Source organism: Pteropus vampyrus, unplaced genomic scaffold, assembly GCF_000151845.1.
Source record: "Pteropus vampyrus isolate Shadow unplaced genomic scaffold, Pvam_2.0 Scaffold12, whole genome shotgun sequence".
NCBI classification, from domain to species: Eukaryota; Metazoa; Chordata; class Mammalia; order Chiroptera; family Pteropodidae; genus Pteropus; species Pteropus vampyrus.
In genome coordinates, this window is record NW_011888793.1 from 11085333 (window position 1) to 11109094 (window position 23762).

The 23762-nt window shown below is 34.3% G+C and overlaps 1 protein-coding gene and 1 pseudogene across 1 annotated transcript in view; one reads left to right on the plus strand and one right to left on the minus strand.

Moving 5' to 3' along the window:
* Positions 1 to 23762, plus strand: part of LOC105305969 (EGF-like and EMI domain-containing protein 1) — a 453542-nt gene that overhangs the window by 125735 nt on the left and 304045 nt on the right.
* LOC111733027 lies at positions 3945 to 4063 on the minus strand (annotated as a pseudogene).

Sequence of the window (23762 nt, forward strand, 5' to 3'; positions counted from 1 at the left end):
ATACAACCAGAATGGCAAGAGATAAGATGCCAAGATAATAAAAATAATTTAAGGAGGATATGGGGTACTATTAAGGCTCCAAATATTCGTCTGAAGAAAATCAAGATGTTGAACAGCTATTTGAAGAAATAATGATGGAAAACTTCCCTAACCTGGTGAAGGAAATGGACATAAAACCCCAAGAAGCTCAGAGAATTGCAAAAATCAGGGATCCAAAGAGGCCCACACCAAGACACATCATAATTAAAATGCCAAATGTTAAATACAAAGAAAGAATATTAAAAGCAGCACAAGAAAAACAGATAGTTACTTATAAGGGAAAACCCATAAGACTGGCAGCTCATTTCTCAAAAGAAACTATGCAGGACAGAAGGGTTTGGCAACAAATATTCAACAGGATGAAGACCCAAGATATACAACCAGGAATACTTTATCCAGCAAAGCTATCATTTAGAGTTGAAGGACAGATAAAGAGCTTCCCAGACAAAAATAAGCTAAAGGAATTTATCGCCACCAAGCCAGTATTACAGGAAATGTTGGAGGGAGAGACTTCTTTAAGAAGAAAAAAACATGTATCAAAAACAGGAATAAAGAATGGCAACAACTACATTCCTATCAATAAGTACCTTAAATGGAAAAGAATTAAGTGCTTCAACCAAAAGAGTGGCTGAAAGGATAAGAAAACAAGACCCTTACATCTGAAAAGGAAAGAGATGGAAAACGATATTGCTTTGATGGACCTAGAAGTTATTTAAGTCAGACAGAGAAAGATAAACACTATATGATTTCACTTATATGTGGAATCTAAGGAATAAAAAGAAAAAACTAATCAGAAACAGATTCACAAATATAGTGGACAATTTGGTGTCGGATAGAGGGAAGAAGGGTTTGTGGGGCTGGGAGAATGGGGTGAAGGGCTAAAAAAGTACAAATTAGTAGCTGATGGATAGTCACAGGGATGAAGAGCACAGCATAGGGAATGCAGTTATTAGCATTAATACGTTGACTAGGTGGAGGGTCAGGGGAGACAGGGTACAATTGGGGGGATTGTTTTATGAACTATATAGATGTCTAACCAATGTACTGTATACTTGAAACTAAATTTAAAAATTAAAAAAAAGAAAATCAAGCGCTAAAAATGTTAACTAACTAATCTTGACCACCACACTTATATAAACAAATTCATGTTTAATTGGCTTTTATTTTGAACTCTGATTTTATCAGCAGTATTGTATGCTAGCATCTGAGTTAATTAAATGAACTAGAAACATAGAAAATATATGATGAACCAGAAACATAGAAAATATATGATTCAAAAATTGATATGTGTATAATTAAACAGTATTCCACGCGTGCACTTCAAATTAATCTATGAAGGTAAATTTAGAACATATATCTTTTAGGATTAGAATTATTATTTTCCCTAAGACCAGTAACAGGTGTAGCATTTTCTCACTGTACCATTTCCCCATAGTGGTATGAATTTAATTCTATCTTCTCTTTTAGGGGCTTCTCTTTAATTGAATCATGGGAGTTCTTTGTGTTTCATTTGAGCAAAGTTGGCACATATCATAGGCAGTAGATAAGCAGATAGGGCTATAAAGAGCGTGTACTTAGCCCTGAGCAAAACAGTAACTGGTTTTTGGGACCTTCCACTTCCCAAAATGCTGAGGGCAACTGAGCAGATAGCCATACAGAAAAGGACGATTTACAGTATTTATAAGTGGGAAGTGCTGATATGCTACTGGCTCATAACTACCAAAGGAGAGAGCCACCAGAATAATCTGCATAAAAACTCACTTGTGCCCATCCTGGCTTGGTCCTGTGACCATGAGCACTCTCTTTGCTGTTTTTGCCTTCTGAAATAAGAATTTTGACTAGATTTTTTATATCCTGAGTTCTCCAAACAATAGTGTTGTTCTTCTAAGGTTCTCAAGACAGATTTCATGCTCACTGTTTGGGAAAGTCACAGGTGTAGTGATTTGAAATGATATAAATTTTTTGTTCTCTCATGAGTTATTAATAACATAAATACATTTAAATTTTTCTGAGCCTTAGTTTCCTCTTTGCAAAATAGGAAAAATAAATGTATCTAGAAGGGTCGTTGTGAGAAGTAAATAGGATCATATGGATAAAGTAGAGTGAATACTCAATACTTGGTAGCTATTGTTATTTATTATTATATAGGAGGTAATCAGAATTATACCAGAAAGAAAGTGAGTTTTGGTATCAGCTACATTCATTTGGAAGTTTTATCTTTGCCACTTTTTAAATGTATGACCTTGGGCAAATATTTAGTCACTAAGCTCAAAATTATTTGAAGTTTCTCTTGATTTCTTTAGAAAGAAGAAAAACTAGACACAGATATTTTCAGGAATGCTTACAGTATCAGAAGAACTCTGAAATTATTTAAGAGCAAATCAATAATAATATAAGTAATTTTTGGAAAGTACATGATTGAATTTAGTTGTCAATATTTTGTGATGAAGGTATGTATCATGAATGGTTGACATTCACTTTAGCAATAATAATTTAAGCTTGTATGATGAATCAGTTCAAATCACTGAGTCTATTTACCAAGCTGTATACATAATTAACATTTTAATTCCCCTAAATATCTTATCTCATTATCCATACTGCTTTGGAAAATACATAAATAGACTCTGGAAACAAGCAAGCCTAAGCTCTATCAGACTACAAGAAAAAGACATGAGTTTTTACTAGGGACCAAGTGAGTTTGAGTTAAATTTTGAAATAAGGTTAGAGAAAATAGTACATGTTTTTATGGTTATTAGTCACTGAGCAGAACTTTGAAGGAATGGGGATTGGAATTTAGACTGAGTGGGTAAGATTTCGAAGTGGGCTATTATGTTTAGAAATGTTAATTTGTTCTAGCACAAATGAAACATTTTCCAAGCCAACAAACTGGTAATTTTACCAGTGTCTTTCCCACCCGTGCTCACCATATTTATACTCTCTACTCATGCTTGTCTTATTTTTAAATAATTAAATTGTCATCCACATTTCAAGTTTTGATTACCTTTGCTTGTTATTTCTAATTTACTTTCTATATTACTATTATTTTTATCTGAGACTTTTTTTCAAAAGAAAAATGTAAATGTTCAGCAAGAAGATCAGTTGTCAAATAAAATGCAAATATTTAAGTTGGGGGTAAAATGACACCTTGTGAGCAGTCCTGAATTCCCATTAAAATTCCCATTAAAACACAGAAAAGGGGAAAAAACTCATAACATTGAAAGCCAAGATTAATCTATTGCCAAGATATGGGGACAATTTGTAATAATTGGTGAGGTGAAAAATTAAGCAGATTTATCTGAATAAGGCTCACTGCAATTCAGAAAATTGTTGAGAAGATGTTTATATCAAGCTGTTCACTAGTAGAAATTTTGAATTGAAAAGATAAATAAAAATAACTTTAGAAAAATTTAATTACTTTAAGGAATGTTTCTGCCAACTGAGATGACCTAAAAATTGAGATGTTAAAAATGAAGAAATCTTTATTTAAAAAAAGAGGGAGAGATAAATTTAAGGTTTAATTAGTTAAACAAGGACTTAAGTCTAAATAATAATTGTTTGAAATTTGATAATAAAATTTAATAGATAAGTAAAAGAATTAAAGTACTATGGACAATGTAAATATAATAATTTAATTGAAAATAGATTAAACCACAGATTATTAACTTAGACCTAAAATTATAAAGTAGAGGATAAGGATAGGTAAAAGTGTCCTTAATTCCTTACCTTGTGTGGGGAAGGGTTAAAGGCTACATGATATCTTTTGGTTATAGCTAATTTGGGATCTGTAGCTTACATGTTTATTTATTTTTATTTATTTTTAAGCAAGGCAACCCTTGGTTGACCTCACAGATTTCAAGGACCTTGTCAGATTATAATCCTTTATTTTTTTATTTTATTTTTTTTTACGCCTACAGCACCTGGCCTTCCTAGGTGGTCTCCCATCCAAGTACTAAACAGGCCTGACCTTGCTTAGCTTTCAAGGTCAGACGGGATTGGGCTTGTTCAGGGTGGCATGGCCATAGACAATAGCTTACATATTTAAAGATAACCACTAGTGGAGTTAAATATTCTGTACACCTTGCAAATTATTAAAGAATATAGAATATATTAAAAATCATTAATCAAAATAAGCATCTTAAAACAGCATAGAACTATATAACAAGACCAAATATAATAGTTCTGGCAATAAAAATAAATGTTAAATTCTTTAGTTAACATATAAGACTTTGACATTTGGTTAAAAACTAAAGTGTGACTGTTTTCTAAAACTTGTCCAAGAACACAGAATTTTAAAAAAAATCAGCAGTTATGTAATACCCATCCCAATACAAATTTGAGAATAGAGATGGCTAAATTAATTTCAGACAAATTTATTTTTTAGAAAGAATTTATTTATTTTTTTGACTCAAGAAAACTTAGAATCTTAATGATGCTGTAACAAAAATAATTGAAGTAATTACTGTTACATAATGAGCAATATTGAAAAAAATAAATATTTTAGATGAATTTAATATTTCATTCAGCCAATAAAAGATTAAGTAAAATAAAATATATACAACTAGAATAAATTAACCAAGTTGAAATAATATATATATAATTTAACTTTGTGCCTTTGAAAGCCTATACCCTCTTTTCAAGAATTGAGAAATACTGGTATGCAAATTTCTCAAACTTGAAATATACAGAGTGCATTCTTTGCTTACTTATTTACCAAACGAATGTTAAAGATAAAAAACAGACTAGAAATTAATGACTTTTTCAAAAGAAAAAAAATATTGCAATACTAAAGAATTATACCTTACTTATCAAAGCAGAATGTAAGGAAAAACTTAGCTTTAGGTCCTTTTATTATAAAATCGGTATTAATAATATAAATTAATTAAGGATTTTAATCGCAGTTTATAAGAAGAAAAACAATACAAGCCTAAAGAAATTAGGTGGTAAATAATAAAATTCAGGGAGCATAAATCAGTAAATTATTAAAACATTAGAAAAACATTATTTAAGAACTTGTTTTTTAAAAAATAACAATATATTCAATAACTTGTTCTATTAAAAATTAATAAGAAGGAAAGTGTTAAAACCAATATTTAAAATTACAAAGGGATACAGATATTATGAGATTTTTTCCCAAGAAAAATATATTAAACTCCAAGCTATGATATTTGAAAACATAAGTGAAACATTCTGAAAACATACCAATTATCAAAATTTATTTTAGTGGAAATCAAAGATTAGACAGATCAATAATCCTAACAGAGTAATGCAAAAGAGAAGTGAGATAATTCTTCCATAAAAGTTTCTGAAATCAGATGATTTTACTTTTTCCGTAGATATCCTTGTAGATGTACCACTGAAGAGCATGGAAAATTTAGAATACTTAATATCCCATTTTAGAAAACCAGCATTAACTTTGATTATCAAATATGATAAATTTAGTATGAAAAGATTATATTTCTGACTCACAAATAAAAATAGAATAGATATGGTGGCAGATATTATTAATTTTATCCTTGAACCATCTATATTCAGTCTCTTTCGCTGCTAATAAAATTCTTATTTTCTTTGTGCTGTAATCTTCCAAGCCCAAGGTGATTAATCATGATTGGTCTAACTGTAAACTAAGAATGACAATTATGTTCCTCTTTGCCAGCAGTTCACTTACAGCATGGGTATGGCTGATTGACTCAGTTTTGGCAAATGAAATTCAAGAGAAATTCTGCTGGAGAACATACGAGAAAAGCTGAATTGGTATCTTAATATTAGGATCAGATAGAGGAGGAAGGATTGTTGGTGTTGTCTGGAGTGGCAGCAGACAATGTTGCCAACAATAGGTGTCAAATGCAAAAAAAAGCAAAAGTTTTTGACTGTTTTTAAAGATGGTGGAGGAGAGAAAGATGAAATGAGCCTGAGTCACTGATGACATGATTGGCCTGCTGAACCCGGCTGAAATCACCTTTTGTCTTTTTCTTATTAGCTGAGATAAAATCACACACACACACACACACACGCACACACACACACACACGCACACACGCACGCACACACACATCCTATATGCCACTACCACTATTAAAGGTATTTTTTAAATTTGTTTTAATAGCTAGAAGTGCTAATTTGATATAAAGTCAGAAATTAAAAAAAAATACTGACAAAGAAAAAAAACAGCAATACATGGAAAGAATCACCACCATATTTTAATAAAATTATTCTAAAGTAAAAAGTTATTTTAAGAAGCAAAAATAACCTTGAATTAGGAACTCTAATAACATAATAACACATCCTAAATCTTAGGATGCTACAAAAATGAACACTAATTACTAATTTTTTAAAACGTAAGTAAATTTGGAATAAATGTGTTAAATTTTAAGAATAAAATTCTGGCGACTTTTTCATTAGATGTAGCCGAGGCAAGTTGATGGTGCTCATTATTATTATTATTTAAATGCTGTCTTGAAAGTTCTAGTCAATGGAATATGTGCGGACATATAAATAGTTATAAATTTTGAAAAGAAAACTACTACTGATATTTGAAAAGAATATATATGTCTATAAATCCCAAGAGAATACACTGAGTTGGTAAGAATGGTCATTAAAATGGCCCCACTTGAAAAAGATATTGTCTGATCTAATGGAATTAACAGAATATGCACAGACCCCATAGTATGAGGATAGCACTGATATATCTGGAATTGAGGAGATTTATAAAGAGACAAAAACTATAATGAGCATCCATTTCTATCCAAGGGAGACAGACATTGACTCTCAGACAAAGAATTCCAAACATTGTGAAGATCTGTTGTGCTGTGTTGTAAGGTTATCTTATCATCTTTCATCATGACTTATATGAAATATCCTTAAGAATATTTGTCATCTTTCATTCTGATTTCATCTCTAACAACATTCTGATAAATTACTTAGCTTCTCAGATACCTTATCCTGGGAAAGTATGTATATGTGTGTCCTATGAATAGAGCCTTCAAGTATTTTTATTACTAATAAAGGGCTATAGATACACCAATAAATTGGTGTACCATAGATACACCAATAAATTGGAACTCTGGTTAACCACAATAGAACAGGAAGGATATGGATTTTTCAATAAATAATATCACAAAACTAGATTTTATGGAGAAAAGTCAAGTGATAGTATATTTGCATAAAATATATCAAAATGAATTCTACATAGATTAAACAGAAAAATTTAACAGATAAATAAAATAGACAAATTAAAAGACCTTTTAAAAAATCTTGGAAGAACATATATGGGAATATTTAATTTATATCCCAGGTTTAAGAAAATATTTCTGATAGAGGAATAATACCAGGCGTGATGAGCTCTTGCCTATGTTAGAGGATAATACCAAAAATTTATTTGAAATTTAAAATGCCCTATGGTATATCAGTAGGCCCACTTAGTTTGGGAGAAATGTCTCCTCCTAAGAAGTTAAAAAGGAATGATGACAAACATCTCTTCCCGTCTGTGATTGTCCCCATTATCTCTCCACAGCCAGAGACCAGATAAACCTGTTTTTAAACCTCCAGGACTACTAGGTACCTGGAGCAGGTATAGAGGGAAAGAAGGGCTTCCAGCATCTGAGGCTGAGGCAACAGGGTGCTCTTCCTGTTCCCTTTCCCCACATTTTCCATGCCCTGCAATTGAGGGCTCCTGCCCTATTGCGTAGTTGCTTGTCATCAGTCATTGCATGTGACCTCATGGTGCCTCACCACCACAAAAATGAAGAAAAGAATAAGGAGAAGGGTAAGGAAGTTGGGTGTCCTGAATATGATCAGCAGTCCTATTTGAGTAAGCCAGCTGGAAGACCCCAGACAGCCACAGGGTCTGTGGGAGACCACTGCCCCTTCACCTAAGCTTTACCAGGGTCTGTGGGAGACCACTGCCCCTTCACCTAAGCTTTACCTGAGAGAGAGGGTTATGGATGAAATTTTGTCCATACATAATGTCACCACAAGAGTCATACCTTGCATTTGTAAAAATGATGTTTATTCCTCCTTCCACTAGTTTGGTAGGGTATTGAATTTTAAATTTGCTATCATTTTTCTTCAAGATTTGAAAAGTCTTGCTTTTTTGTGTTATTACATATAGTATTGCTAAAGGGAAACTGGTGATAATGAGCATGATATCAGGTATACATGTTGGATCTTGTTGCTTTGTATGTAATTATTTTTCTATCTAGAAGCTTTTAGGATTTTTTCTTTATCCTTGGAATTCTGAAATCACCAGGAAGTTTGTAGGTGTGGGTGTATGTTTTAAAAATGTATTAATCTTTATCACCCTTACTTGAGCCATTCTCATTTAAAAATATGTCTTTTATTCTGTTTTATTTCTTTTATTCTTTCCTCTTCTTCATTAATTAGTTTCTTTCCTACATGGATGCTGTGCCTCTTTTCATTTTTTTATTTGTGTCTCTTCATTTATTACTTAATTTATTCATTTCTTTATTGTTTTGCTTTTTATTCTTTGAGATTTTTTTTTATCCTATAGACCACCCCTTGGTTTACGGTTGTTTTATTATAAAACTAAACTAATTGTTTACAATTTCTGAATCACAACACATTACGATTTATGAGTCCTTTTTAAAAAATTAAATAGAATTATCATAGAGAGTATAAAGGCTGAATGGGGAATCATTTAGTGAAATATAATACATATATAGATAAACACGATGCGATATAATGTTAAATGTATTTATTTGTCAAAAAAAAAAAGCTGTAAAGCCACGGATTAAGCCCATAATTGATTAGTTTGCTTAAAGAATTTCCAACTCTTTTCCTTTATGCCCTTGAATTGATCCCTAGTCATAGAAGGCTCTTCTTGATTTATATCCTTAAAATCCTTTTGGCTCTGTCTGAAGGTACTAAATATGTTTTTGAAGAACTATTTCCCCCTCAATTTTACTCAATTTTTCCCCAGGTTTGTTAATTTATTTCTTTATTTTGATTCTTTATTTTCATGCTTTTAATATTCCTCTGATATCTCGTGATCTTTGTTCGACTATTTAGATTTATAAATAAAGGACTCATTTAATTAGAATAGCTAGCTTGCTTGAGATTATTGTGTAATTTTATGTCTTTCCCCAACTTCCTTAAAATGTAAGATTCTTATTTCAAACTCTAAAAAGGCACAGTTTGTTGACAGGAGGCACTGCACAGTGGCATTGCTGGGCAGATTATATTGTCCCCTGAAGCTCTCCATTGCCAAATAAGGACTTTATTTGAAAGTGGGAATCATAGTAAATATAATTTCTGAATGAAACATTGTATTCTCTTTGCCATACATTATAGAGGTTTGACATTACCTTAAGCCAGGTTCTTCGTTCTTTCAGGCTTCAACATCTATACATGGATCTCTCCTCTTAGAAACAACCCATTTTCCTAGGAGAAAATTTCTCTGGGCTTAATCCTGAGGGAAAAATCAGTAGCCTCGATCTGCAAAGGAAGACAAGAGGTTATCTAACCCAGCCATTCTAAATATAGTGTTTTAATTAATCTATTCTAATGATGTATTCTGGCTCCTTTCTGTCATTGTACTCACTGACTTTGAACTTGTAGCTTCTGCAGAGCTCCCTTGGGGAGAATCCTGCTAAGTACTGGTGTTTGATGCTGTGGTTTTCTCTGTTCTGTATTATTCAATAATCAGATTACATCTGAATTTTATATTTCAGGAATTCCTCACATATATGGAGTATGTTGGCACCCTATCTTCCATTTTCAAGAATTTTATGTGTGTTTTTTTTTTTTCTTTCAAAAATATCTTGTCTGTCTTTTCAAAGGAAACTGTGAGAGAGGGGAGGAAAGTGTGTGTTTGGTCTGCATCTTAACTGGCTAATTATAACGTTCTTTGAAATAAAGTTGGCTTTCTTTATATGGCAAGAACCTAAAAGCTCCTCTTACCCGTTGCCCAGTGATTCCCTTTCAGGGAACAAATTCTGAGGAATATCAGCTGACATGCAGAAACAGATTTGTGTTTATATCAAATTAAAAGAATACCATATAAGATTTAAAAAATCCAGTATAGGAGGATGATTTATCCATCCAAAAGCATATCATAGTATCATTAAAATTGACATGTTTGAGGTTTGTTCAAGTTATATGGAAGATCTTTAAAATATAATGTTGAGATAAAAACAGCATATAAAGCTGCATATATATAAGATAATAAAAATCTATAAATAAAGAATCATGTGTATTTATAGAAAGGGTCAAGGACCAAATATGTCAAATAACTAGAGGTAGTTAAATCTGAGTAGGGTCTAACTGATTCTATTTTCTCCTTTGTAGTTTTAAAATATTTGTTTTTAACATATACCAACGTGTTATTTTATATTAATAAATTTAAAAAATATTTCAGTGATAAATTCTATTTTTAATATGCTTGGTCCTTAAGAGGAGAATCCTACCTCTATTCTTTACCTCTATCAATATGTCTCTATTAAGTGAAAGCACTTATCATATATCATTTTGAACTTATTTCTTTGTGTCTATTTCCCCAGTATAACTTGATTGTAAGTTTATCGAATATAGGAATAATACCACTCTTTAAAAAAAATATATGGTATTTAACATACAGTAAGTACCCAGGTTTTTATTGTTGTTGTGGTTGTTTTTTTTTTTTTTTTTTTTGTCCCTACATCTATCCCAAGCTTTGTTATCTCTGAAGTGACAAGCAAAGTATGGTCAAAGTATGGTCTGTGGATCCCTGGTGTCCCAAGACATTTTCTGGTATGCTGTGAAGGCAAATTATTTTACTAATAATAGTATTGGACTTTTGCACTGTCATGACAATTGCTCTGATTGTACAAAGCAAATAGTAACATAGTGCCTTAACACAAATGAAGACAATAGCATAGATCTATACCTCATAGTCATTTTACTCTTTATTGCCATCACAAATTCAAAATTTTTGAAAATTGCAAGTTTTACTTAAGAATGTCTTTGATGAAAACATAAATGTTACTAATTGTATTAAATCATAACTTTTGAATATACAACTTTTTAATTTTGTGTGTGATAAAATGTGATGTTTACAAAACACTTCTGCATTGGAAACAATCCATTTCAAATGCAAGGTAGACTAATGGACTGCAATGTAACAGACTATATGAAGTTCATTGGTACAGTTTCAGATTGCACATTGCAGCTACCCTTTAAGAAAGTACCACTTGTCAACTTTTGATATAGTGTTGAAGAAGAACATCCATAATTGTATTAAAAGGGTATTAAAATATTCCTCCCTTTCTTAACGACATATCTATAGGGAGCTGGATATTTCTCATATGCTTCAATCAAAACAACCTATTGAGTGCAGAAACAGATATAAGAATCTAACTGTCTCCTATTAAGTCAGAACACTGAAGATATTTACAAAAATATAAAATATGACATTGTCACTGTTTTTTGGGCAGTGTAGTTATTTTTCATTAAAAATGTGTTGTATGTCAGGGTTATTGTTATATTTAAATAATGAATACTGATAGATATAACCCACATAGACAGAAACTCTTTGAGTTCTTCAGTAACCTTTAAACATATAAAGGAGTATTCACTATTTCCACAGTTTCTTTTAACTTATTATTATCCTTACAAGATGTTAAGTGACTTGCCCAAAGCAACATGCTACTAAAGGGCAGAGGCAGGATTTTAACTAAGATCTGATTGCTACAAAGCCCTTCTTCTGAATGTTCTTTGAAAGCTAATGGGCTTTCTCAGACTTCTGTCAGCATATCATTCTAAATAGTTTCTTGCTTGATTGACACTTTCATTAGTCTGGCATGCAGCAGGTTCTGAATAATGATGGAGTGTATTTATCGTTAGAGCTTTTGAGGAATGTTGTATATGTTTCTAAAATATCTTTGACATCCCCAGCAGTTATCAACCGTTTTTTTTTCTTCAGGTAGAGTTGACTTGCAGTTACCACACCTGTGTCTATTCAGGCTTTCAGACACTCTATAAACTATTTTTTCATTTCTTTGTCTCTTCCAGATTTCAGTGTTCTCAATTCTTAGCATATTGTTATCAAAATTGCTGTTAACAATTGCTATGGTAGTTTACAAGTAAAACAGGTATTGTTAAGTGGCTTCTATAATTTGCTACTAATCACTATTATAATATATCTCATGCGACATTAACAATCAGTATTGAAATTTCAACATTCCTATATACTACTCATTCTGACAGTTCAATCTCCAGTGGTTTGTAATAGCTCCCCTTGCTTATAGTTCCAGTTTTCATATAAGAACATACCAAGTTATAGTGCCCACCGATATGACTTCTTTCCCAAACCATGAATTATGCAGCTCTGCAGCTTCTGCTGGCTCTACTGGGAATTTATTTCCTGTAGCTAACCCATCCTAGGTGGATCACTTGCTCTCTTCTTGCCAGACCCCTTCCTCTGCCTGCACTCTGGTTCAATTCTCGCTTTGTGGCCATTTAGAGCATTTGTAATAAGTAGAAAAGGTGTTCCTTCTTCAGGGCACATGTGGTCCTGAAACAGAGACCCATGAGTGGGTCCCACCCTTCCCCTCTGCCAGGCCATTGTGGAAACCACACTCAAGGGCTCTAAATGACTTCTGAGAGGCCACATTTAGGAAATTGGTACAGAAGTTTGGTGACACAGATTTTAACATCACCACAACATTCCAGATGTCTTCTGGGTAATCTCGGGTAATCTCCTCCATTCTAAGTAAGAATGAAAACTATACTCTTTAATGTTTAAAAGAAAGTGTTATTTTTGCAAGTGTTTCTATAGAAAAAGGTGTGTTACTTCAATACCGAATAGCTTTGTGTTTCAAGCATTCGTTCACTGTGACTTCAGTCTCAAATTGTCTGCTCTCCAGATTTTTACAAAAAAAAAAGGCTAGATGTCATTTTGCTATGTTTAATTGTCACCCCAGAGAGATGCTATGGAGCCTAAATAAAATGAATGTCCTCAGGGATTGACCATCATTTGTGTCTTCTCTAGAATCTTTTTCTCCTCTTTTGACTCGGATGCATTTGCTTGGTTCTCAGTATCAACTCTTGCTTACCCGGATCCTTCCCAGTTGATTATTTCTTTACCCTGACAGTTCTTTCTGTGCTTTAGCCTCCTGGTCTTGGATTTCACTACCTGGCAAATTTACATGGAGAGATCTACTGGCAACCTTATCCTCACTTTTAGGAGTCCTGGTGGCTTCCCCTTATAAATGCTTCCTTGTAGGCAGTCTGTACCACATATGGGCTGTTCCTGGATGTGAATGTAGAGGTGCCACATATCCATTCTTCCAGATTCTCATGCCTGGGTAAAGTTAGTTCCCCCAGGTAGCCATATATTCGAATCTCATGGAAATGGTTTTACTCCGTGCTTTAACATATGCTTTTGGCATCACTGGAATTTAGATTAAGAAATGATTATATAAAGAAGGTTCCTGCAGTTTTTATTAGTAGCCTATGAAAAGACCTTGCCCATTTATTTTTGGTCATCCTTATATAAATAGCCACATGATAAATTTATCTTAAAATATGTTGGCTAAAGTTTGTCTTCCTTAATGAAATGGTACTCGTAGATTATTACATAACGAATGGTGACTAGTGTGTAATATTTCATGTTTTGCATTGTCCACTAGGAAGCAAAAAGCTGTATGTTGTGCTCATTTTGCTGTAAGTACGCTTAGGGTAAGTTTATTTGATACTTGCCTATTTATTTTATGTTTACGAGATTCCTTAACTTAAGCTGATGACCTAAATTACTTAATGATTTTATTTTATTCCTTGCCTCATTTTAACAGACACCTAAGCATAGAGATATAAAAATAATAATAGAAGTGTCATTTAATAAAAAGAAGAAATCGTTGTAGAGACCTTGTAGGGTCCAGAGGAAATAAAGGAAATTAACGATGATAAAAGAAGCTAGTTTTGTGTGGGCCAGTGATAGTCAGGATAACTCCAAGTCATCTTTTATCTGACGCATGAAGTGTTTTTACCCGTCTCACTTCTCCCTTAAGGGTATTACAGCCTTCTCAACTGAACTTCTGGTAAGTGGACTTGGAAGATGGCTTTGCCTTGAAGTTTTTCTGTTCTAGCCCATCCTGCTCAGTCATTAGGAGGAGTATCACAGAAGGAAGAAAGTAGTACAAAGTAGTACTTTCCAAGGCACAGACCTAGTGGAGATTGCTGTGGTGCCACTAGGTATAAAGACGTCTATGACTGGTGATAAGTAGAGGGCTTTGGATCTTATCAGTACTGTCTTATTGCATGGGGAGTTTATAGACTGAATTTTTTCTGTGTCATATTTTATTCATCTTTATTGGCCCCTTATGATTGGTTTTTATTTGTAGAAGAAACCTACTTCTTTCTTTTCTTTTCCTCTATGACCACATCTTTTATAGGGCCCAGGAGCTCCCTCTGAAGCCAGTGCTCCCAGGCAACTTGTTCTAATGATCTTTATGTCACAACTTAGATTATTTTTTAAATTGATTATGATTTTTTGATAAAGTGAAATGAGGGAAACTTTTTTCCAAAATATGAAACTGACACACAAAAGAGTTAAATGTTTATCAAAGCTTTCTAGTTAGAAGAGTCGGCGTGAGAAGTCACAGCTGTGAGTGATGAGTCTACGCTTATCTCCAGGGATTTGTGGTACAGGTTTCTTGCCTGTTCTTGACATTTCCTTGGACTTTTTTGTAACCTTAGAAGTAACAGTGTAGGAAGAGGAAGGGAGAAGAAGTGAGCTAAGTAAATAACAGTCTAATACATAATATCTCTCTCTTTCTAGGTGAAATTTATGATCTTTAATATATTCTTAGAAAAGGAAATAAAATTTTTGGAAATTAACATAAACATTCAGAGAATCATGGTATGCAGAATTATCCTTTTTTACTCTTGTATACTGTGTATGTATAAATAAATGAAAATATGTACATTTTTTTTTCCTGCTACATCCCACATTCCTTCTGAAAAACTCAAATTGTATTTTAAGTGTTCTGCTCATGGTTGTGGCTGCTGTCATTTTCAGAAATTTTTTCATTAAATATTTTTTTTCAAAATTTGTTTTGAAAGGCCCCCTAGGGTTATGTAGGGTGCAGGTATACACAATTATGATCTGCTGTCAGCAAAACTGAATAGCTGGGAGGGAATAATTATACACTCCCTAGTGCCATAAGCCACTTCTGAACATATTGCAGTGTATACTGGATTCATTTTAAAGTGGTTGTAACTGAATGAATCACAACCTTTTGGGGATAGAGTAATAGATAGTATATTAAGTCTGTAAGAAGTCAGTATATTAAAATCTGTCAGAAAAGGTCATCATTGACTATGGATTAATATCTGTAGTCAGTGCCTTAGATAGTGTCAATATGTGTTGGCCCTTATCTTTCACATGGATCAAGGCAGGAAATGAGATCCGAAACTTTAGCTGAAAGGATATGAACCAGATTGCCAAACTTTTCTTAGTGGAGAGAAGTTTCTGCCATTTTCTTTCCTTTTCTTTTCTTTTCTTTCTTTCCTTTACTTTTCATTTTTCTTGGAATGATTCTGGACATCTTATTGTTGAGGTATATATAGGATTTTATAGTCCTTGGACTTTCGGATCCAGGGAGATAAAAAATATACTCTTTTCCTCTCACCCTACCTACCCTCAGCCAATTACCTTTGGAGAGATATCAGCTGTGTTTTGCTAATGAGCGTTGCCCGAGGACGTTCAGGAAGCTTAAGGAATACAGGGAGTTTTAAGAGTCACAGTGGAATCAGACAACCTGTCAGTCTGTTTATGTGTGTGCTGGTGTTTTCTTTGCAAAGCATGCAAACCAATTAGAGTGAAGCTCTCTTAGAACATTTTAGAGGGGGTGGACACTTTTAATATTTTGCCTGGGCATCTGTTGTATTGGAGAGAGTGAGATCAAAAGTTTTATGATTAATTTTTGGAGAAAAATTTAGGATGATGGTGAAAACCAAGTTTCGTTTAACAAGGATTAGCAAAGAAAATTATCTGAGTTCTCTATCTCTGTACAGTTTGAAAGTTCAAAAGAATGAGGATAAACAGGTTTCCTTGTCCATGCTTTTTATTAAGCACCTATTGTTTTGATAATTAGTTCATTATAGAGGAGAGATGTCCAGTCTGACTAATGAAAAACAAATGAACTGATTTCCTCTGGGCAGTGTGATCAATTACCAGGAATGAAGCTGAAATGAATGATCCTGGTATGCCTTTGCACATTTCATTTTGCAAAGAAATCAGTGTCTTATGCAGTTTGGGAGAAGGCTAAGATTTAGTAATAGCTCCAAAAAAGTCCTGCCTTTCAACTCTCCTCTCCCCAAATCAAGACCTGTTGTCAGGTAAATTAGACTGGTGCCTTGAGGAGAAGTCAAGTGAATATGGGACAGAACAGCAGAGTTACACTTTGAAAGTTTCCTACTATGTAAATAGCATCCAGTTATAGAATAAGTAACCATCAGCAGATTTATTTTAATACTTTGCTATGTGGAACCTCGAGGAGAAAATGTTCTTGTATGTAGTGAAGAGTTCTTATTTTCTAAATTGTACAATGATTCAAAATTGTGGCTATTGCTACTTGTACTTTCACTATTTTCAGTGAAAATAAGGTGATGGCAATAATATTTAGAAGTTGGTACGGAAAATCTATAAACATTTATTGCAAATGTTGGTACTTAGCATCAGCATTCCAGAATTGCTGCCACTACATCCCATTGAGAAACTGACAAGGACCTATAACGATGGATGATACCTGAGTATTGTCATTTCATTCTCTGTCAGTTTTATTTTGGCTGGAAATGTTGGTGTTACTAACTATAACCCTCTACTAAAAAAGACATGGGAAAAAATAAGATAAATTTTAATCTCAGTAGTTTTGTGTGTTGTCTGTTTCCTGCTTAGATCAAAACTTATCTTTTTAATTATATATTTGCTTTGTTATAGTAAAGATGTAAAAATAAAAGATTTGCAAATAGTTAACCTCACTATTTACTTCCAATAATTTGTAGGAGAAAATCTTGGGGTTTTTAGCTTCTGGTTTATCATTACTTCAGGATGAGGGATTAATACATGTATTAGTTTAATACTCTCATTTATATATATATATATCTTATTAATATCTTATTTAATAAGATTAAGATCTTATTAAAATTGTGAATGACAACGTAGAAGATTATAGTGTTTTTTTAGTGAAATGAACCGAATAATTGATACTATACTAGTATCAATTAGGAAGATTATAAATGAGCAGCAACAAACTCTATTTTTAAGATCTTACAACTACAGGAGAAGACGTACAGGTAAATAACTAACTGTGATAAAGTGTGGCAAATACTGAGTAAGACTCAACCACTTGTCTGCCTCTGTGATACTTGTTCAAGGAGGTATCTCAGCCTGTGGACCTCAGAGGTCTTGAAAGGCAGATAAAAAAGATTCAGGGTCTTGTTCTCTAGCTATAGGGTTCTTTTTTATGGGAGTTTTCAAAATAGGCAAGGAGCTCTTCCTGCAATAAAATAGATGCCTGACTTTTATCTTAAAAAGCATGTCAGATGAAGAAATCATCACTCGTTTGTGGAATATAAAACAAAACAAAAAACCCAAACAAATGAACAAACAACAACAACAAAATAAAAAAAAACCTCATAGAGGTAGACAACAGATTGATGGTAACCAGAGGGGAAGGAGAATGGAGAGAGAGTGAAAGGAATAAGGGGGAGTCAAGTGTATAGTGATCGAAGAAACATTTTTGTTGGTGGCATATGTATTATATACAGATGTCAAATTATAACATGACACTCAAAACTTATAAACCAATGTCACTTCAATTTAAAAAGTAAATAAAAAATAAAAAGCATGTCAGCTTTTAGAGTTGATGGATTTTTTTGGTGTGACTCTGGATGATGCCCTACAAAATATCCTCCGAACCTAACTAAGAAGCAATATGTCCAGCTTTATCAAGAGAGATATTTGAGAAAAAGACAGCATCAGCAATGGCAGTGTTGGGGAACCTAAAGAAGAGCTGCTACACAGGTGGAAACAGAAGGTTCCCTTTTCAGGGAGGACTGCCTTGACTACTACGGAAGTGACATGACTGAACTAATAGCTATGGACACAATGAGGTCAAGGCCACTTTTTAGGCAAGAAATGGCAAAAGCTTCTGTGGGAGCCCTCAGGAATTATACCAACAGAGGTAAAAAGAAAATTTTAAACTTAATGATCTTAAACATTTTTTTGCACCATAGCCTATTTAAGAGGGCCAAAAGATCCTTTTCTCCTCCCATCCCACTGATTCAACTTTTCATTAATAAAGTTTGCCACTACCGCCTATATTTTGTCAGAACTAACATGCCATTAAACTGTAGGACATACAATTTTATTTTAAGTATCCTTAAGAAAGAAAAATATAACAAGTAAACAAAGGCTTTGTTGTCACTTTTTTTTTTTTTTTTTTATGTGTACTAAAAGAGCTCTTTAAAGGGCTCTGAGTGCCAGGTGAGTTTCCTGACTCTGTCTTGCCCAACTTCAAACAAAGAAGTGTCTATAATGGTTGTACTAACTCATCTGGCAGATATCAGAGCTTAGTAATGATGCAAAGAGATCTGCTTGGTCCTGCAGCATGTTTGCTTGGAATGAAACCTCCCATTTATAGTTCAGAAACTCAGGATTGGTTTGGTAAGGAAAAATCTGATAGGAAAAAAGGAATAGCTCTAATCTCACAGAGGGGAGGACTTGCTCCATGATGCTTAAGAGACATCTAGGGCTAGTGAGAAAAGAGGCTTAACTAAGTAGTGTGGTAGATGAAGGATCTAAGTTAAAATGTTATTATTAATTTTACTTTTGTTGAATTCATGCATTTCATTGACTTGTCTTAAGTTTTCTTAGGCTGTGGAATCATGGATGACATGATGGAGAAAGGTGATAATGTATATTTCTTTCATCCCTCCACTCAGTTGAGTAAAGCTCTTGTGAGCATATGAATCAGTTATAGGGGTAGTTAGAAAATGCTCAATCCAGGCATGTGGGTGTGATCCCAGAGATTTTGGAGTTCGCTAATGGGATGTGGGCCTGGGATCTGTATTTTTCAAAAGCATTCCTATTTATTTTTAATAAAGATGATGTAGGTGTTACATTTTGAGAAACATACTCTCGTGGCTAATGATTAATTATTTTACCTAAACGGTCCTCTCTCTGTCTGCAGCACTCCTGTTTCTTCTTTTACCAAGAATCCTCAGAATCAGAAAGATTTTTTCCCCCACAGGAAGTGTCCTGAGTGGCAGATGAAAAACACTATCTTTAGCCCAGTTTAAACTCGATAGACATTTCAAAAATAAATATATTAACACACACTCTCTTTGCATAGAAATATGCTTCTTCCTAAAAGGTTTTATATTTTACATTATAGAGCAAGCTAAGTGTCTAGAAATACTTTTCATTATTCATTGCACCAGTCACTGCTGGACTGCTCAGTTGCAAACAACATTCCAATCTACAATGCTCTGTAGTTTTGAAGGCTACCAAGATACCATTCAGTCTTTTCTGAAAAATTAACAGAAGATCCATTCATGTGTTAAATTGTTTGCTTGATAATATTTTCTGAGTGAAGAAGAAAACGTGATGACATTGTTAATTGGATGACACAAACATTTGTGATAATGCTCAAGCACATTGTGCAGAATGACTGAGGTAGTCAGTTGTGTGGTGTGGGTGGAAGTATGTCAGCTGGCCTGTAGCCCATTGGCAAAGGTTTGGACCATTTGTGTTGAATAATTTGATGGTGGATTTAAGAGAATTTGTTTTTCTTCAAGAAAGAAATGATGCATGCAATATTCCATATGTAATTCTTTGAGTGAGAGATAATTGCACTGCACATTAACCAACTATTTGCATTTAATTAGCAATGGTTTCTGCTACTGTAATGTTTCTTTTAAGTAAATGTTTGGAAGTATGTTTGTCTTATTTAGGAACTTTTGAAAGATTTCGCCACACCTCAATGCTTCTCAAAGGTTATCTAAATATAGTACTCAAGGAAAACATTTTTCAGTTAATTGTTCGGCATCATAAGCTTCAGTTTTCTCATCTATCTGAAGGTTTGCACTAGATGATGTGTAATAGTCTTACCAGCACTGATGTGCTATTACAGTTATGTATATGGTGGTTTATTATATATTTTAGAATTAAAATCAATTTTAATGTAGTGTGTGTTCCTTTTAGAAAGGATGCATGTTGTAAAGCACGGCCTCTCAAAACCAGGTTCTTGTACTCACCTAGGATGCTGGCTGAAAATGCAGATTTCCTTGGTGCTATGAGCTAAACTGCCCTCTCCCCCAGTTCATATGTTGAAACCCTATTCCTCAATGTGACTGTATTTGGAGACAGAGCTTTCAGGAGGTAATTAAAATTAAGTGAGGTCATAACAGTGGAGTCTTAACCTGATAGGACTGGCGGCCTTACATGAAAAGGAAGAGAGATATTTTTCTCTCTACATGAACTGAAAAAGGCCATGTGAGGACACAATGAGAAGGGGGCTGCCTGGAAGCCAGAAAGGGAATTCTAACCAGGAACCAAATTAGTTGGTACCTTGATCTAGGATTTCTCAGCCTCTAGAACTGCAAGAAAGTGATTTTTTGTTGTTTAAACCATCCGGTCTATGGAATTTTGTTATTGCAATCTGAGCTGACTAAGATACTTGATTTCACCCCAATTTTACTGGTTCCAAAATGCAAGAAAATCTATTATAAAGAAGCCCCTATCTATGCACATGTAGGAAGCCAATACGTGATGAGCATATAGGAAAGGAAAGATGGTGTTACAGCAGCAGGAGGACAGGGGTTTGGGAGTGAGGTATGCTGTGAGTATTTGGTCTCAAGGTTTAAGTATCTGAGTGTCCAAGGCCCTCAGGTCCAAGGTCTCGATGATAGACTATGGTTTCTGCTCAGATCGCCAATCAAACGTTCTGATGGGGTAAGGAAAATCGTGATGACTTCTAGAAGAAGCCAGCCATACCCTGAGCAAATCTTGCTTTCCAGGGAATATGAGCTCATATGTGTAGTCATAGAGTCTGGTGGATCTCAAGACTTTTCATTTTACTTCTTCAATGCAGGATTGTATATAATGTGAGAGCCATCTGGGGTAAAATTGTTAAGAGGTCAAAGAGTGGATATGATACTGTAGGTGTCTCTGAAGGTGTTTTTTTGTCCCCTCTCTTCACGTTCTTGATATCTTTATACTGTCGCTGACACAGTCCTCCCAGATTTTTTTTTGTCCAGACTTTGTTTGTTTTTCTATTTTGTAACGTTGCCTAATCCCACAAAATGCTGACCATGTGCCTGTGTGCACACCCTCACTCTCAACACCCTCATAATGAACTTGTCCTGGCCAATTAATAAACTAATCCTTTAAAATATTAATGGATTTCCAGATGGTGACTTTTCAGATAACTTATTTACATTTTAATAGAAAGCTTTCAGGAAGCAAAACCTCAAAACACCAACAAGTTATTCTCACGACAAAAATTTCAGACCATTCCTCTATTGAATTATCATGTAGGCAGCTCTTTCATTGTCTTAACCCAAGGAACGACCTAACTCAAAGGTATAAATAAAACAGAACCAAACTAACTCTAAGTTCATAAAAAGTGTTGAAAGAAACTTACTGTCTTCTGGCTCGACACACTCATAGTGCCCGAACACTACCCCTTCCTCTTCCTATTAGTTTAAAAACCATGCTTTATCATCAATTTCTTTCTCTGTCTTCTTTCTCTCTCTCACCCTCTCCCCCCTTAGCTCTTGTTTCTCTGCTCATTTCCATTTAAACTTATTCAAATATCTTCCCTCTTAAGACCCAATACCAGCCCTGCATCCCCTTCTCTTTCCTCTGTGCTCTTAGCCAAGTGTCTAGAAAAATGAGTCCATAGAATTGGGATCACTGTGTTTTCTTTCCTACTCATTCTCTAATCTTCCTTCTGCTTACAACCTGTACCTTTCATACATCTCCAACTAAGGTCATTAAGAATGTCCTCTTTTCTAAATTTAATCAAGACTTCCTAATCTTTAGACTTTGAGAGGCACTGCCCACTAACTGTGGGTGTTTTTGCAAACATCCATAGCAATTGTGTGTCCACCACATCCAAAAGAGAAGAATTCTAGACCAGGGGTCTTACTAGCTATAAGAATAAGCTCTTGCTTTCTAATCACTTATTCCCCTGGGCTCAAATCTGAGAGTCAAAAACTGCGGATAAGAGAGATAGGGAAATAAAGCTAAGGGAGAAAAAGAAGTCTCGGCATCCCCCTCTTGCTTTTGCAGATATCTAGATCTAAAGTGAGCTTCATTTAAGTGAGAGCAGTTATCCTAAGGCAAGGTTTTCTCTGGTCTAGCAATCTCTTTACTGGGTATTTACTCCAAAGATTTGAAAGCCCATATCTAAAAAGATATTTGCACACCGATGTTCATAACAGCATTATTCACGGTAGCCAGGACATGGAAGCAACCGAACTATCCTACAATAGATGATTGGATAAAGAAGCTGTGGTACATATATACAATGGAATATTACTCAGCCATAAGAAGAGTTGAAATACTGCCATTTGCAACAACATGGATGGACCTTGAGATAATCATGCTAAGCGAAATAAGCCAGACAGAAAAAGTTGAAAATCACGTGATATCACTTATATGTGGGATATAAACCTAAAAGCAACAAATGAACAGGACAAACAAACAGAGACTCACGGACATGGACAATTAACTAGTGGTTATCAGAGGAAGAGGGTGGGTGGTGGGTGGAGGGGGAAGGTAGATGGGGTAAAAGGGGTCAAATGTGGTGACAGAAAGAAATCTAACTATGGATGGTGCAATATATATATATGCCTTACTGTTGAATTGTACACCTGAAACTTATTGGATTTCATTAACCAATGTCACCATAATAATAAAAGACAAAGTTTCTCAACCTGAGCACTATTGAGGTTTTCGGACAGACAATTCATTGTGGGAGCTATACTGTGCCCTGCAGAATGCCTAGCGTCGTCCCTGGCATGTACTCACTAGAAGTCAGTAGGATCTTTTCTCCCCAGTTGCAACAGCCAAAAATATCTGCAGACATTACCAGATATTCCCTACGGGTAGGATACCCCTCCTCCTTTACATCTCTCCCCCAACTGAGAACCACCATTAAGGGGAATGAAGTTTGGAGTTTTAATTACTGTACCAGACGGATTGTCAAGTTACTGAAATGAATTGTTCTGGTGACTAAAGAAGATAGAAGTTATGGGACCTGCCAAAACTTCATACAGTGGTAGTGAAGCAAAGCTTAAAAAGATTCATACAAAAAATATACATCTTTTTAGAACTGCACCCTTCTTTTGCCATATTTTGAACAAAATTATTATACCTATTTCCTTATCTAAAAGGAAATTTCTGGAATATATATATATGAATACATCTTCTAGTTAGCCCTAGACATTTGTATTTCAGCTTAATTATTAATAGAACCTCTTTTCATTCTCAATAGTGTCCTATTTCGGATGACAATTAGTCACCTACTATCTATATTCTCAGCTACACTACAAACATCAGGAGGGAAGTGAATTTCTTCTCATGCAGTGACGTATAGCCACGATACTGTCATTGTGATAGTTAATTTTACATGTCCACCTGACTGGACCAAAGGGTACCCAGATAAAACATTATTTCTGGGTGTGCCTTTCAGAATGTTTCTGGATAAGGTTAGCATTTG